This window comes from Eptatretus burgeri, chromosome 3, assembly GCF_056783735.1.
Source record: "Eptatretus burgeri isolate ZD-2024b chromosome 3, Ebu_testis_v1, whole genome shotgun sequence".
NCBI lineage: Eukaryota > Metazoa > Chordata > Myxini > Myxiniformes > Myxinidae > Eptatretus > Eptatretus burgeri.
This window is the reverse complement of record NC_140963.1, coordinates 138,065,154-138,077,042: the sequence shown is the minus strand read 5'-3', so window position 1 is coordinate 138,077,042 and position 11,889 is coordinate 138,065,154. Positions and strand designations below refer to the sequence as shown.

The 11,889-nt window shown below is 40.3% G+C and overlaps 1 protein-coding gene across 2 annotated transcripts in view; it reads left to right on the top strand.

The window, feature by feature from the left end:
• The window catches only part of LOC147031100 (myelin protein zero-like protein 2), a 211,716-nt gene extending 201,452 nt beyond the window's left edge, over positions 1 to 10,264 (top strand). For both annotated transcript variants that reach the window (XM_085875832.1, XM_085875833.1), the window contains one exon: positions 7,379 to 10,264. The gene's annotated coding sequence lies outside the window, so the exon portion shown is untranslated. The remainder of the gene's footprint in view (positions 1 to 7,378) is intronic.
• The last annotated feature ends 1,625 nt before the right edge of the window (positions 10,265 to 11,889 follow it).

Below are 11,889 nucleotides of genomic sequence, written 5' to 3'. Positions count from 1 at the left end.
GGGTTCTAATGGGTAATTTGAATGGGTTCTAATGGGTTCTAACGGGTAATTCCAATGGGTTCCAATTCTAATGGGTTCTAATGGGTAATTCTAATGGGTTCTAACGGGTAATTTGAATGGGTTCTAATGGGTTCTAACGGGTAATTCTAACGTGTTCTAACGGGTAATTTGAATGGGTTCTAACGGGTAATTCTAATGGGTTCTAACGGGTAATTTGAATGGGTTCTAACGGGTAATTTTAATGGGTTCTAACGGGTAATTTTAATGGGTTCTAATGGGTAATTTGAATGGGTTCTAACGGGTAATTCTAATGGGTTCTAACGGGTAATTCTAATGGGTTCCAATTCTAATGGGTTCTCATGGGTAATTCTAATGGGTTCTAACGGGTAATTTGAATGGGTTCTAACGGGTAATTATAATGGGTTCTAACAGGTAATTCTAATGGGTTCTAACGGTTAATTTGAATGGGTTCTAACTGGTAATTCTAATGCGTTCTAACGGGTAATTCTAATGGATTCTAACGGGTAATTATAATGGATAATTCTAATGGGTTCTCACAGGTAATTTGAATAGGTTCTAATGGGTAATTCTAATGGGTTCTAACAGGTAATTTGAATGGGTTCTAACGGGTAATTTGAATGGGTTCTAACGGGTAATTCTAATGGGTTCTAACGAGTAATTCTCATGGGTTTTAACGGGTAATTCTAATGGGTTTTAACGGGTGATTTGAATGGGTTCTAACTAGTAATTCTAATGGGTTTTAACGGGTAATTCTAATGGGTTTTAACGGGTAATTCTAATGGGTTCTAACGGGTAATTTGAATGGGTTCTAACTGGTAATTCTAATGCATTCCAACGGGTAATTCTAATGGGTTCTAACGGGTAATTCTAATGGGTTCTAACGGGTGATTTGAATGGGTTCTAACTGGTAATTCTAATGGGTTTTAACGGGTAATCCTAATGGGTTTTAACGGGTAATTCTAACGGGTAATTTGAATGGGTTCTAACTGGTAATTCTAATGCATTCCAACGGGTAATTCTAATGGGTTCTAACGGGTAATTCTAATGGGTTCTAACAGGTAATTTGAATGGGTTCTAACGGGTAATTTGAATGGGTTCTAACGGGTAATTCTGATGGGTTTTAACGGGTAATTCAAATGAGTTATAAAGGGTAATTCTAATGGGTTCTAATGGGTAATTTGAATGTGTTCTAACGGGTAATTCTAATGGGTCCTAACGAGTAATTTGAATGGGTTCCAATGGGTAATTTGAATGGGTTCTAACAGGTAATTCAAATGGGTTCTAACGGGTAATTCTAATGGGTTTTAACGGGTAATTCTAATGGGTAATTTAAATGGGTTCTAACGGGTAATTCTATTGGGTTCTAACAGGTAATTCTAATGGGTTCTAACGGGTAATTCTAATGGGTTCTAACGGGTTATTCTAATGGGTTCTAACGGGTAATTCTAATGGGTTCAAACGGGTAATTCTAATGCATTCTAATGGGTAATTCTAACGGGTAATTATAATGGGTTCTAACGTGTAATTCTAATGGGTTGTAACGGGTAATTGTAATGGGTTCTAACGGGTAATTTGAATGGATTATAAAGGGTAATTCTAATGGGTAATTCTAAGGGGTTCTAAAGGGTATTGCTAATGGGTTTCTTTCGTTTCTAGGCTTTGCCTATTTCATGTTAAAATGTCAAACTGACGAGCTTCCTTCGAACATGGGTGCAATTTTTCTTTTTTCCTTTTTTTACTCTTTCTGCCTGCCTGGCAGTCAAACGAAATTAAAAATCATTCCAAACAGGAAACTTACTGTTTTTAAGGACATCATAAAGGACACAAATAACAGGAACAAATAACTAATGTCACGTGTTAAATAAGATGGTGTAAAAGATACTGCATCAATGGTGGTACACTTCTGATTTTTTTTTTCTACGAACTTTAAATATTTAAAATCTTTCTTTCATTTCAATTGAATTGTATACAGTGGCCTGCAAAAGCATTCACCCCCTAACCAGTAACGCCACATTGAGATGAATTATGTAGAAATAATTGTTCCAAATGAACTTTTTAATTCATATTTGAAGAGATCGAACTGTTATATTTTTCAATGAAGGAGGTTACATGTCAGGAATACATTAAAAAAACATGTACAAATCAAAATTCACTGGTTGTAAAAGTATTCAGTCCCTCAAGCCACTGTCACACCTTGACGTTTTTGCCAGCGTACGGCAACGTATCAAAATGTATGTAAAACGCTGGCGTACGCTGAACTATTGATGTTTTTTTTCAGTTTTCGGCGTATTCATAACGAGTTGGACGTATGCATAACGTATTAGTAACGTACACAGAACGTTTCGATAACATATAGAGAACTTATACCAACAAATGCTTAGCGTGTTGTTGGCGTTCACAACCTATGCCCAACTATAGTCTAACGTATGGATAGTGCGGCAGCGTATCGCCGACGATCGCGTGGCGTAGCCGATTTAAAAGGGTGCCGCTCGACTATTCAAAGCATAACCGCACTAGACATCGAAGTGTTAAGGCCTTGTCACACCTTGATGTTTTAGCTAGCGTATGCCGACGTATGAAAAATTTGCCGAATACGCTGGCACACGTCGAATACGTTATGGGTAAGTTTTGTATACGTTAAGAGCACGCTGAAGCACACTGGCATACGTCGTAGTATGCCGAGCACGTTGACAAATTTTAAGCATGCTCAAAATTTTTAGACGTATGCCAGCGTGTGACCCACACATTCCGCATACGCTGGCCATAAGTTGTAGGCACGTTATGCGATCGTTGACACACGTCGACACACGTTACTTGTAAGTTACTCATAAGTCGAAACACGTCGAGGTAATGTTTAGCTTACCCAAAACTTATTTCTAACCTATGAGTAATGTGCTTTGAACCTATGAGTAACTTGCTTTGAACCTATGTGTAAGGTATCTCCAACTCATATTGACGTATGTAGATGTATTTGACGTCTTCCGGACTACCACAGAACTTAATGAACGTGTTACTAACTTACAGCTACCGTATAATGGCGTATTGGCAGCGTTTAGCGCAATTGGTATCTAAAAATGGGCTTCGCACAGGAGGAACCCGTCAGTGTTCCAGACTCCATGGTTTTTTTTGTCTTTTTTTTGTTTTTTTCTTCGTCATGACGGTGATGTTGACACTTCGATTTCTAGTGCGGTTATGATTTCAATCGTTGAGCGGCAGCCTATTAATTATATTATATTATAACCGCACTAGAAATCGAAGTGTCAACATCACCGTCATGCCGAAGAAAGAAAAAAAACCAAAACCATGGAGTCTGGAACACTGACGCTAAACATTACCTCAACGTGTTTCGAATTATGAGTAACTTACAAGTAACGTGTGTCGACGTGTGTCAACGATCACGTAACGTGCCTACAACACATTACTCATAGGTTAGAAATAAGTTTCGGGTACGCTAAACATTACTTCGACGCGTTTCGACTTCTGAGTAACTTACAAGTAATGTGTGTTGACGTGTGTCAACAATCGCGTAACGTGCCTACAACTTATGGCCAGCGTATGCAGAACGTGTGAGTCATACGCTGGCATACGTCGAAAAATTTTGAGTATGTTAAAATTTGTCGACGAGCTCAGAGTACTACGACATTGCCAGCGTGCTCTTAACGTATACAAAACTTACCCATAACGTATTCGACGTGTGCCAGCGTTTTAGACATTTTTCATACGTCGGCATACGCTGGCTAAATCGTCAAGGTGTGACAGCGGCTTTAGGTCAGAACTTGGTGGAGGAACCTTTTGCAGCAAGAACTGCCATGAGTGTTTCTGGGTAGGTCTATACCAGCTTTGCGTAGTGAGATGGTTAAATTTTTTTCTAGCTCTGCCAAGTTTTATGGGGACCGGCGATGGACTGCAGTCTTCAAATCTCACCATAAATGGTCAATTGAGTTCATGTCAGGACTTTGACTGGGCCACTCAAGAACATTTATTTCCTTCTTAATCAGACACTCCAGTGTGGATTTAATTTTGTGCCTCGGATCATTGTCCTGCTGTAATGTGAATCTTGATCCCAGTTTCAGATTCATGGCTGATCAAGCAGGTTTTCAATAAGGATTCTCCTGTACTTTGCACCATCCATTGTCTCTTCTATCCTGACAAGCTTGACAGTCTCTGCTGATGAAAAACATCCCAACAACATGATGCTGCCACCACCATGCTTGGCAGTAGGGTATCATTAAGATGCCTTTTAGTAAACTAAATATGAGTAAACTTTTTCCACACGCCTGCAGTATCATTAAGATGCTTTTTAGTAAACTGCATAGTATATATGAGCTTTTAGATGAGTCTTTTTCAGTAATGGCATCTTTATTGCCACCTGTCCATAGAGGCCAGTTTTGTGAAGCGAACAGGATATTGTTGATTGATGAAAACTGACCCACATCTCGGATATAGATCCTTGCAGATCGTTCAAAGTCATTGTTGGACTTACAGTGACATCCCAAACCAGTTTCCTGTTTGCCTGGCTGATAAGTTTGGATGGGTGACCTGATCTGGGTGGAGTCGAGGTGGTATTATAAGTCTTCCACTTCTAAATGATGGATTTCACCATACTCAAAGGAATAATGATTCACATTGAAATCATCTTATAACCCTCTCCTGAACAGTGCTTCTCCACCACTCTATGCCTGACTTCTTTGGAAAGCTCCTTGGTCTTCATGTTTACCTTGCTGGTTGACCAAGTGAGTTGCACCTTAAAACTCCCAAGATAAGTGGGGGAGTTTAATTTTTAAGTTAAACCACTCATTACATCCAGGTGAAACTTATTACACTTATTTTGTAACTTTTCAAACAAATAATTTGCTCCTGAAGTGGTTTAGGGTTAATTAGGTAGAGGGTTTGAATACTTATGAAACTGAGAATCATCTGATTTTTCACTGTTAATCTAACTTATTCATATTTTATCTGAATTTTTTAGCTTTATTAGTTTGGAGCAGTTTGTGAAGACTCGATATATTAAGTTTGATTTGAAAATATCATGAAATAAGCTCAAGTGGCATCAAAATTTGAAAACTTTGGAGGCGGGGCGTGAATACTTTTGCAGCTCACTGTACTCGAACACTTTAGAACACAAATTGTCTTTTTGGCACTTTCAAAACCTTTCCGTTTAGCAATACTTAGATAAAATATAATGGCATTTTATGTCATCACAACCAATCAAATTTGCCTCATGTAGACTGTCCATTTCCTTTTTTCCTCAAGATAGCACGGGGTAAGGTGCTCTATGAACCCTGTCGTTAATCTTGTGACGACTTTATGTGGACATTCCCTTTAGAAGATGAAATTGTTCATGCTGGATTGGTGTGTACACTTTGAAGCTTTGATTATTTTAATTAGTGCTGCAAGCATCGTAAGACAGCTCAACAAGGTGGGACTTGGGGAACATTGAAAAGAGGTCCATCCAACCGACCGATCATCCGTTCATGTACTTTTGTGTACGCTATATTTCAAAAATTGTTGAATATCTAGCTTTCATATTATACAGATCTATTCCTCATACCATCCAAAAGGCAGGGGACCTATTGTGTCAGCTCCTTGTTTATTTTAAAGAAGTCAGGAGGTTCAGTGCCCAATCATAAATAAGGTAAGTCATCAATACATGTACGTGCATGAAAAGTAGTTGCGTACCATTTATATGACTGATTTACATCAGGACCTCTCTGTTCTACGCGGTGTGTGCATCATACATCACGGGAATCGATCAGCTTACCGAAAGTGGATATTTCATGTTTTGTATCAATTGTATTCACAATGGAAAGTTTATATTGTGACGTTCACCTTCCAGTGTGAAAATAATCTTGCACAACAAATTTGGGGCGACCGTGCAGAGTCTGAGCTCAAACCCTCCCTGGCAATCCCAGAGACCACCAAGCATTACCATTCTCCTGCATCTCTCTTGCTTCCCTGTTCGCTTTTTTCCCCGACAGTGTGCACAGTGCATCGCAAACTTTCAATCACCCGCCCCATACATGCGGATGTGGCCCCGGATAAACAAGCGCGCGGTCATCAGGCAAATTAAAAGCCATACGCGAGAAATAGAATCTTCAGTTTTTGTCAATGGCAAAAAAAAAAAATTCAAATGCTGAGAATCAGCTAAGGGAGTACAAGGTGTCTTACTTGGTGGCAATTGTAGGGCAATGTTTGGGCAAATGGAGTTACTGAAAAGCAGATCTCGTACAACGTATATTCAATTGTGAGGCAAAACTGAGGTGACTCTTTGGCGAAGTCTCAGCAACACAGATAAATTGCCTGGTATTTCCTTTTGTATACTTTGTTGAGGCTCGTATAAGAGCTCATACGCAGAACATACAACAAAGGGAGCAGGAGACGAGAGGGGTGGGAGAGGGAAGCACAACAACAGTAGGGAACAGACATGAGGAGATCTGTTGAGAGAGGGATGTGGTGGGGTACACGGGGTATACAAGATGGACATGACAGGGACTTACAGGAAGGAAAACAGGGAATTTGAAGGAAGTGTGCTTGGGCTGGATTAACGGGGGTAAAAAAAGATAATGGTTTTGGATGGGGGAAGATAAGAGATGGTGGTGAACAGCTGTTTTGAAGACCTGAAGGGAAGAGTGGGATTGAAGAGAGTGGGAGTTTGTTCCAGAGGTGGGGGAAAAAGAGGAATGAAAGAGTAAAGGTGAGCAGTGATTCTTGACCTTGGCAGTTTTACCAGAAGGGGGTTGGGTTGCTGACTGACCTCGAGCGCCCTGCATAAATATTAGAGGGACAGAGCACAGACAGAGCAGGGGGTGCAAGGCCAGAGAGGAGTCGGTAGAAGACAGATAGACCATCAACCTCCTTGTGGTGAGACATTGAAAGACCTAAAGACTCCGCTTCATCGTGGGCGATACCAATGATCCTAAAAGCCTTGGTTTCCACAGCGTGATGCCAAACAAGGTGTGAGGCAGGAGCACCACCCCAGAAGGGAGAGCAGTATTCACAAGAAACATACCACCTTTGTGTACGGAAGGCCTAAAATTTATTTGAACATGCCTGTGTGCTTTATCATGAGTGTTATTGTTGTGGTTAATTGTATTATATATTGTGTACTTCATTTCTCTTTCTTTATCTAACTGTGTATGGAGAGGCAAAATCTCACAATTTTGTTTCTGTAAGGCTCACTTGTACCTGGCTGCACCTGACTAGGTTTTGAGGGTCGAGTAGTAGCAGCTGAAACCTGAATCCTACCCAGGTTCCTCCTGATGACTCCAATGCAGTATTTGGTGTTTTGTTTGATGGAATTCTATTTCCCCAAGGTTCCTATGATGCAGTCTAAAAAATATTCTTGTTTTTGTTTCAGACTCGACATTTCTTGCTCCTGCATACAGCAGCAGCTGCCGGGAACGTAACGTTCACAACTTCACCCAACAAGCACTTATAATGATAGTATGATATAAAAAAAAGAAAAGAAAAGGTGTTGAATAACCCTGCTTGTATATTTACAAATGCACTAACAGCAAACTTAAACTGTTTTGAGCAACAAAGATGTCTAAAACACTGGTTTGTGTACAATTTGTTTCATATTAAACAAGCTCATACTTTTATATATTTTTCTACGACTGATAAGCAATGTACCTTACCTGCAAGTGTGCACTTTGGTTGGCCTGACTCGATCGACATTATCTCTCGGAAGTGCCACCTCGAGTGCCATCTGCACAATACGTATGAAAAATGTTGGAAAGTTTCCCCCACACTCAGAGTGCACACAATATTGTATCATTATAAACAGCCCTCATCGTCCACCTCTCCAAATACAAGCGCTCATTGGGACAGCTATTCAGTCGATGGTCTCCCACTTGCCTTCGCACAAAGTGCAACAAGTTACTCGCTTCATATTCCACTGCTTCAGCATCGGATCAAATTGCAGTAAATCATTCTGTGCTTTATCCACGACATGCGCGTTTTATAAACTTTGGAGAAGCATGTGCATGTCGGCGTAAAACGTTGAAGTAGCGTTTTTAAAGCAATTGTATACAGGTAGTTTTCGCACTTCAATCGGCATGTATTACAGGATGGGCCACAAAAAGTTCTGAGAGACCATTTTGGTTCAAGCAATGCTAAGAATTTGCAAGATTCACCAAAATGTCAAGAAGCAAAGTTTTATTTTGCTGGACTGCTGTACTCTGTATTGTTACGTTTACAGCCCTTGTCCAAACGCGTGACAGTGGCCGAGACGCAAAATCCAACCGCGTGTCAGCAGCTGAGGAGTAAACCGAGGCGGCCCAAGTTGCTAGTTCCTTGGATAGCCATCTTAAGGCTCAATTCGGTCACTAACACACCCAGGCAGGAAATGCGTTATCCCACCAGGCGAGGTCTAAACTACTTCGGCAATTAGTTAGGGTTATTATCCAAATTTAAACCACCAGGGATTACCTGATATACCGTAACAGTTTGTATGAGGGACAAATAGTCAGGCAGACATGCACGCAAGGCTTGGATAAAAAAAAAATATATATAAGCTTTAGTGGCATAGAACAGAACACAAATGTAAATCCCAGCACAAAGACATCGCGCATGTGTGTGGGAACAGATGCAAAGACAATCACAAGCCATTATCCGGTAGTCTCACACAGAGGACCACAAACCTCAGTGAAGCCACCACAATATTCGAACCCAGCCCAGACCCAAACCAGTTTCAGATGAGGGGGAACACAGGACTAGCAACCTTAACCTGTCTATGAACTAAATTGGACAACACCATGCCCCGAGTGGCAGTACAAAGGATGACTTAGCACTGAACATGCACTTAATACAGGGGATGGTTACAAAATTCTTATTGTGAACATGAATGGTGTTGAGACCTTAATTGTAATAACTGGCCCCATCCTGTTCCCCCATCTCACCCGTGTTAAGTTCTTAATTGTAATAACCGCCCCCTCCCCATCCCACCCTATAAACAAACATCATGTTCAAATTGTGCTCCTGAGTTTTGTGTACATAAGTAAAGTCTGGCATTAAAATTTGCATTCGTCACTCGAAGAGTTTTTATGGGAAATAGTCTGTCACACACATTAATCTATCCTTCACAAATACATTTTCATTGATTAACACCCAAAGAAAATAATCGAGGGGTGAGAAGGACCTGTCGGGAAACGAGACGATTGGGAAAACGATTCTGCAACCACTTTGCAGGATCCTAAGCTGTGTGCACTTGTCGTGTTGGAACCATGCTCCTTACACGTTACACACACGGTGCCAGAACAATGTACCTTTACGAATATAGACACATACCTTTCTGAAGTTACCGTAACAGACCGCACCAATTCAGGATCTTCCAAAACAACAACAGGGGCTGTAGTTGTGGCTCACTCTTAAGTTGTCGTCGTCGTCTATCAAACTCTGCGGTAATTGAACAAGCAAATTCCTTGATATAGCAATCTGGCAGGAGAAAGACTTCTTGGTTTTTCAACATACCGCACTAAACTTTACCGTACATATGCTTCACAGTAAGATTCGAACCATTTTGAGCTCGTTACCTTCTTGCGTCATGCCCTGGATAATATGCGGACTGTGACAATCCGAGTCTCCCAAACATATTGAACAACAGAGCAACAAGCGCCTTTGCAAAAAAAATAAAAATAAACAAATTTAATTTATTTTGGTGAAACTTCATCACAATCCTCATCTGTTTAACTTTGTTGGAAACCCGTGCCATCCACACAAATAAAATTGCATTATCTTTATATTGTGAACAATGTAGTGAAGTATTTCTTTTGTTGTTTAAAAAAATGTTTTCCCAATTACCTCGTTGTAGGAAGACTGATTTTTGTACAATTGTGGAATTCTTTCCATTTTCGTTTTGCTTTTACTTACTGCAGCAGGCTTGCTTCCATTTTAAGACTGCACTTACAATTTAGTTACACGCATTCAGAGAAATATGGGGAAATGAGGTTTTTAAAAAATATTTATTTTTTTTAAATACTGGCTTTATGTGAACTGCCAAGAAATATTCAACGATCTGGGCATTGCGAATGTGTTTGTGTGAACGATGCATATAATGTTGCCATCGTTGAACGGTGGTTGAGCAAGGTGTGCAATCAAACATGCAGTTTTATAATCATTTGTTTGAAGGCATGGATGGGCAGAGGGTTGGGGTGGGGGTGCAAAGAAAATAATTCACTACATGGGTGCATGGCTGGATTAAAAAAAATCAAAATCAAAATAAAAATTCCACTGACTTGTGTAATTTGTTCCTGTTGTATACCTCGTACATCTATAATAATAAGTGTGTGTGTGTGTGTGTGTGTATCAGTGTGTCTCCTCTATAACTCCAAAACCATGAATCCGAGCGACCTGAAACTTTGTGTGCATACAAAAGGAACTCCAAGGGAGTGCATTCATGAAAACTGGGTATTTGGGTAAATTTAAGCACCCCTTTTGAACATAATTAATCGGGTGCTTGCTCCTCTTGAAAAAGCAAAAAAAAAAAAAAGATGTCCTTTGTCAGCCTGTTTTCACCTCGCAGGGGTCTTAAGCCACCATTTTCTTTCAGCCTGCTCAGAAATGCCTTGCCTTGGACAGGTCATTATGGTTTCTGTACGATAAAACGTTCAAAATATTTTTTTTCACTTTCTTCACATCATCCAACGACTGGTGTTCGTACTTACGAATCGATTTTGTCGGTGTTACAGTTTCCAAATTTGGAGGTTGGAGCGATTTTATGCATCACAGTAAACCTTCAAATATCGTGGGTTTCGACCAATCTGCTGTTTTTGAGTTGAGATAAGTCAATGTTTGCGTCCCGTGCGTGCACGATTATCTCCCATTATGAACCTTGGTGTTTCACTTGCATCGCTTTTAATGGCGCCCAAACGTAAAGCGATGGACACAGTTAGTTGTGCCAAGGCAGAGAAAGGTGATGACGTTTGGTGAAAAGATCGACTTGTTAGATCGGTTCGCTCTGTGAAAATGTGGCATCTGTGCGCCGTCTTACAGGGTCAATGAATGTTGGTAGAACCTTCACCGTTGTTCTCTTCCTCATTCGCAAACCTTCATTTTCCTTCAAACCTCATTCCCAAACCTTCATTTTCCTTCAAACCTCATTCCCAAACCCTCACTTTCTGACACCCGGACTCGAAACCCCATTCGCAAACCCTTATAGGCTTATATTGGAATATATTGTAATTTTCTTGTAATAATATTTTAATTCATTTACTTTGAATTTTTTTTCAATTTTCCAATTGGGTGGAAAAATTTCCACCCAATTGGAAATTGGTTTTTCTCTCAGGAACACATTCCCCATTTAGTACATGAAGTTAATTGGGATTTTGAAGTTCGATTTACATTATTTTGATTAAAATGATGTTTTCCAGGAAGAATTTTCGGAACGCATCTATGACGTAAATAGGGAAGTAAGTGTGTGTGTGTGTGTGTGTGTGTGTGTGTGTGTGTGTGTGTGTGTGTGTGTGTGTGTGTGTGTGTGTGTGTGTGTGTGTGTGTGAGAACGCGTGCGTGCTTGTGTTTTCATAAAGCATAACATTATCTTTGCTAACTTCTCCTACCCCCTCATATATATATATATATATATATATATATATATATATATATATATATATATATATATATATATATATCTTCTTCTTCCTCTTTCGGCTTGCTCCCGCTAGGGGTCGCCACAGCGGACCAACTGTCTCCATTTTGCTCTATCCTCCACATCTTCCATTGACACTCCAACCACCCGCATGTCCGCCCTCACCGCATCCATGAACCTCTTCTTTGGCCTTCCTCTTCTCCTCCTGCCTGGCGGCTCCATCTTCAACATCCTTCTCCCGATATACTCCGTTTCCCTCCTGTGCACATGTCCAAACCATC